General features: G+C 37.7%; 1 protein-coding gene across 1 annotated transcript in view; it reads left to right on the plus strand.

Moving 5' to 3' along the window:
- Window positions 1-2,729: 2,729 nt before the first annotated feature.
- Window positions 2,730-6,190, plus strand: part of LOC122795884 (sphingosine 1-phosphate receptor 3-like) — a 49,314-nt gene continuing 45,853 nt past the window's right edge. The window contains exon 1 of the mRNA XM_044064308.1: window positions 2,730-3,429. The gene's annotated coding sequence lies outside the window, so the exon portion shown is untranslated. The remainder of the gene's footprint in view (window positions 3,430-6,190) is intronic.

Below are 6,190 nucleotides of genomic sequence, written 5' to 3' on the forward strand. Positions count from 1 at the left end.
TTGACTGTCTACCACAATCTTGGCGGAGAGCTTTGCTTCCAGTTTGGCTATGTAAGTGCATCTCTCAGGTTGTAGTGTTGGGTGGTAGGAGAGGATTGTCTGTGTACATGAGGCAGTTGCGTTGCCCCAGTATGCCCAGGTTCACCAGGTGGACAGGAGAAATCACTGGAAGCTGACCCTTGGACATGCCTGTTTAGGTGCTTTTATGTAAAGTTTAAGAGCTGTTTTCCCTTACCTTTGCAAGGTACTTTGCAATTATAGGCTGTTTAGTGCCTATGATTAATTTCTCCTTATTGACAAGGAGAGCTGAATGCTTATATCTGTTTCAGGCTTTCTAGTGCTTTCCAGCAGGTTCTAGAGCAAGTGCTAATCACAGGGGTTCAGATTTTAGTGCTACTACTGAGAAACCAGCTAGTTGTAAGGGAAAGTATGAAGAGCAGACTTTCTGGCACCTGGAATAGTTTAAATGAAAAATATGCAAACACACACGTTTTTAAGCCAGAAAGTTGAAAGGCATAGAAATCAGTCCAAAAGGCTAATAAAATTACAATTTCAGAGCTGGAAACCACTCCTCTAGCGTTACATAGGCAGTACAATGCTCACCAGTCCCACTGGTAGGCAGTAGGACTTCCCTCTACCAATGCAAGGTCTGGATAGCTCTGAGCACAGAAAATAAAGTCCTGAGACAAGCAAAGCTTGGGATATGTACTGGCTAGAAAAGGTGGGAAACGAGCAAACAATTTAGTATTTTTTTGTTGAAACAGGCTAAACAATGCAATAATACAATAAATAAACACAGAAAAGGCTAACACACTTGAGTGTGTAGTCCTAGACAGTAAATGCAATTAAAACTCTACAAAATTAGAAATTTAAAGCTTTTTTAAATGAAGCAAGGCAAGTGCACGACTGAAAAACGATTTAAGAGGAAGTAACACAGCAGAATAAGTAGCTAGTCTACATATACAGAGAAGTCCATATATATACAGAAAAGCAGCTAAAACACACAAACACTTTGGATGCAGTGCAACCTACAGCACTTGAGTTGTAGCAATATTAAGGCAATTACAGTTATAATAAATGCTCTGAAATATATTTCCAAAATGTTTGAGAAGCACAGTCAATTGATATGAATCAGTTTCATCATTTTTTTCTTTTTTGCTTGAAGATCTACGCAATGAATGAGTGGCAAGAAGATTCAGGCAAAAAAATGTTTTTTTTTTAAAGGGAAAAAGGAGAAACAGAAGGCCTTATTAAATGTTCTCTCTGTATTAGGTAGAATGAGCTAATGACACTAGACTGGGAGGAGTGCCCCAGATCAGATTTACAGTAGGGGTGGGTCACTGCAAAGCCATCAAGTATAACAGCAAGACACCAACTGGGAAAAAAATACAGACAGTAAGCACTAGAAAAAGCCACAAAATGAAAGTTTTTATACAGATAAAGATTTGTCAAGATACAGAATGCTTTTAACTGCAAACAAATAAAATAAAAGTGCTATATGCAAATTGTTAGAAACAATAATCTGTATAAATAATAAAAAAACAGGATACTTATATATCTCAGCTAACAGTTGTAGTCAACACCTCCTATCCACTCTGCTCAGTGTGTATCAACCTTCCATGTCCAAAATGAGGAACACTAGCCCTCATAATGTGGAACAAATGGGCAAAATGTGGAACAAATACTAATGGCTTACTAACAGCTTCAACTAGGAAGCTCATAGGAAGGTTAAAATATGCTGGGTTTACTTATAAAGAAGATATTTTAATTAATATGATTAATTTCTACTTACCATGGATTTCACTTAAAAAAAATTCCTAAAACTGAATGTGACAACCTCTTTCAATGTGGAACTTTGAGAAACTTCGAGGAACATGAACTTTTTAAGACCCCGAATGAGGTACGTTCCTCGTAATGAAGTACACTTGAGAGGTATCCCTTTTGCCTAGGGCACCAGTTGACTAAAGGCCGGCTCTGCTTATTATTTGCACATTTGCATTATCGGGTATAGCTCAGCTACAATCAGCCATGAAGGTCTCAGAAAGTCTAAGCGCATTTGCGTAAATTAAAATAAATACAAGCGTTAGACTTCTTTTTCTTTAGAAATTGGGTATTATAATTTAATTCACATGCTTATATTCTGTCAGTGTACCAAGTGAATAGTACTATAATTTTAAAAGCGTCCCTGATTGCCTCTAATTATTTAACCCTTATTTTGTTGAGCGCTATGCTTGAGAGGTATGCCATAACTCTTTCAGTTTCCCAGATGTTAAGTGCTTTTTCAAAGAAGAAAAACAAACGTTGCACAGCTGTTAACTTTCTAATGAATATAACTACACCATAGTTAAAATGCATAGTTTCATACATAAAGTTCAGAGATGTTTTTCGATATGATATGAATCAGTTTCATCATTTTTTTCTTTTTTGCTTGAAGATCTACGCAATGAATGAGTGGCAAACTCTTTCTATGTGAAACACATGAACTTTTCTGAAGTAAAAAGAGGAACGAAATGAGGTCCAGCAGCTGATGAGTTCAGTTACGTTTTCATTATCAGATAACAGCTGTTTATTTAAAAGGGACCTATAGCGGTTTTGGACACTACAGAAGAAGCAGCTCAAAGCAGGAAAAGATACGGTCTGGAGTCTGGATATATGTTTTAGCCACATGTTTTAGTGCCTCTCGGTTTCGCGCCTCCCTAGTTTTACTGAGGCAGATGGCGTGTCCCTGGTGAAGCAGGGAAGTGGTGCTCATAGTGACGTCACGCAGGGCAGTCCACGCCCTCAAACCCCCTGGGCAAAGGGGTATCGTCTGCTTCTGAAAGTCTGAAGAGCAGTCTGGAAGAAGGACCAGCAACGGGACTAGCTTTGTAACTAGGTGTGCAGCTGTAACAATAGATGGAAAGACACCATTGAAAGACTGTTACAAAACATCTTCCTCATAAAAAGGGTGAACTAGCAAACCATTAAGTTTTATTATTAATTTTATTAAAAGAGGAACTACAGCAGGGAAGAGAAGAAAGAACAAAGCATCTGTACAGAGCAGAGTAGCTAAAATATCATGGACAAGAGAGAGAGGTGTTGTCAGCTCGGTGTTCGCCCCTAACCTTTGAGAGCATACAAAGCTGTGAACTTGTAAGTCAGAAAATGATGAGGAAAGTGCAACGAGGGGCAATAACCAGGTTGTGGCATGTGACATTAGGAAGCGAACAAAGAAAATAGTAAAACTTCACCGAGGAATATACAACACTTCGAGAGCTTTACTCAAAAAAAAGCAGCTTTTACTTGGGAGTATTTTTATTTTTACCGGTAAACCCTAAGAAACACCTGTTCTAACTTAATACTTTGCGGTGGAATAAATGCAGAAATGCATTAAGAAACGTTTGATTTAAAATGCGCCAACTGGAGGAGCATCACGAGCAAAACCAACAGGTAAATTCTTTGAAACTTGCTGATTGCTGCAATAATGGTCACAGCTGGTGTATTTATTCAGGAATATTCATTTGCAGCACATATAGGAGGAGGGAACAGCCGCGCTGTAGATGGTTCTTTTCTTTTTCATGCCTACAGTTTTCCAAGGAATAGTGCATGTCTAAAATGTTAAGGTCATACTGCAAAAATACATCTTTAGACAAGCACTGATGCCTTGGAGCACCGGGGTCTCTAATTCAGCAGTAGCCTCAGTGCGCAGATAAGTTACCCATGAACTTCATTTGCTGTCATTCCATTGCAACACTTAAATGCTTCTTTCTCAGTGTACTGCTATATAAAATTAATTGTAGTGTTGTGCAGACTACATTTCACTGAAACTGGTTTGTAGCCACACTGTGCCTGGTTCTGTATTCTGTCGGAATTACTATAGGAACCGTTACGATCTCATTTCTTCTTCTTGTTCTTTTTTTAGGAGGGCTGAAAATAAAATGCTGCTAGTGGCATACAACCTTCCAACACCCCTACATGTCATAATGAGAGATTCAGAAACTTCAGCACATGATTTCGGTTAAGATGTAGAACTTAATGCAACCTATAATAACTGTGCGGTCATTGGTATTTAGCCGTGGCTGTCACCCCTATCGGTCAATACCAATCCAGTCAAAGGCTGAAGGGCTGCTGTTTAGTTTAAGTTTACTCTGATAAGTGCATAGTACAACTAACTATTGGTTTGAGAGATGCTTGTTGGCAGTGAGATATAAAACTTCTGGAGAGATTTAGAAAACTCGTTAAAACGCATGCGCCTTCTCTCTGTAAATGTATGGATATATTTGTTGTGTTGATTTTAAACTGCATACTGAGCACTAATAGCAATGAATAGTTCTGCTAATAGCATCGCCTCTTTTGGCTGTAGGTACATGACGTGCTGTGATTGAAAAAACACACACCGCACCGCATACCTCTCAAGTGTCCAGATTTTCGCAAAATGTTCAGACAGTTCAGATTTTTCGCCTCTTATTTTTAGTCTGCTCATCATAACATTTTTGGTTTTCTGGATTTTTGTGACATTTCAGTGAGGACTGGATTCACTAAATAATAACAGGCATTTGAGTTTCAGACTTCATGTCATTCAGAAAATGCATGGTAACACAAGACCTTTTGTTCTAGCAACTTTCTAATTTTATAAGAGCAATATTTAAAATGTGTCCTTATTTTTGGTGCTTTGTTCCCCCATTATTTTTGGCTTTGTCCGGATGTTTTGTGGCAAGAGGTTGAGAGCTATGACCGCAAGTCATGGCTATAGATTGCCTTTCACAAAAGTCATTGCAGTTGACCGTCAACATTTCAGACAAATGAGAGGTTTCAGTCAATGTATATGACAAACCAATTGGAAACTTATTGTATGTGTCACAAGAGGTTGCAAAGTCGGCAATGGGGGTCTGGAATGTAACCCCTTGCTTCACATAAATGAGGCCCTCCTGTGGCTGCCTTTGTGTAGAGAGGCCCCTTCCCCTTTTAGACTTTGAAAGTAGCATTCTTTTTGCCTTCTACACAGTCCAACAAGCTCTCACGAGTTAGTTACAAGTAAAATATATTAATTGTGAGAAAAATGCTCAAGTAAAGCTACAAAAACAGTAAGTCAACTCAAAACTTCTACTGAAGGGAAGCATTTGTTTTACTAGTTAATTTGTTTTTGCCGTGTTGCCTGGAATATTACGGGCTTTACTCAGAAAGGAATACATTAAATACATCACCTTTCACAGTAAAATTAATTTAAAACTATACAAGCTTTGTTTGATTCTAGCATGAAACATAGATCTTTAACATGGTCACATCATGCATGTTTAATATGAAGAGCTTTTTTTGTTTTTATTTATTTTTTTTAATGTACTTACTGTTCTGCAAGTAGCATGATATTGTTATGAGACATAAAAGCAAAGTATGGCTTCTTCTATATGATATCTGTTATTTCTTTGTAAAGTGTGCCTTTTTAAGTACTCATAAACTCTGATTTTAATTTAATTTTTTTTTTTTTTTTTTTGTGGAGTACGAAGACATGGTCTGCTCTTCATTTAAAAAAATTGTTGCATAAAACCAATTTACTGCACCAATGTGCTACTAGTCACAGACAAGTTTGTTTTCTTTCTTTCATTTTTTTAAGACTCTTGTCTAATGCTAGTCATTTATCAAGTGTGGCTGTCATTCTGCAATTGCATGTTTTACTTAATGAATGCAAACTTCACTTGCTTGCGTATGTAAATGCTGTTTGGACCTTTACAATTCAGTGAATCAGAATGGTGAAGCTTGTCAAGTTTAAGTATGCATTTCATCCAATATTACATTTTGTAAAGGAAGTAGTAGCTGACAAACAAATCCCCAGCTGTTTTTCTCCTGTGGGGAGCTGTGCCTCTCACCCTTCTCCAAACTTTAGCTAGTGCCAAGTCTGACAGTTCTTGGAGGAAGGGACCTGGAACTACAAGGGAGTATTTTCAGGAAAATAATCCTTTCAAAGAATTTTAGCCAGTTTTATTCAATTGTTTTGAAAAATGCAGAAGTGTTAATGCCGCTGCTTTGTACTGAAAATTGGGTGCTCTTTTTGAAACCTGATTAGTACCTGTGACATTAAGGGTCTAGCCAGAAGTTTCAAAGTTGGACACAGAGTTCCCGTAATGCTATATCCAGCCCCCACTCCAACACACTTTCTTTTATTCTGTGGTATAATTTTTCTAAATACGTAGTAAATGATACAACACATGCAAGT

The sequence above is a fragment of the Protopterus annectens genome, chromosome 2.part2 (genome assembly GCF_019279795.1).
Source record: "Protopterus annectens isolate FY-2018-M chromosome 2.part2, PAN1.0, whole genome shotgun sequence".
Taxonomy (NCBI): domain Eukaryota; kingdom Metazoa; phylum Chordata; order Ceratodontiformes; family Protopteridae; genus Protopterus; species Protopterus annectens.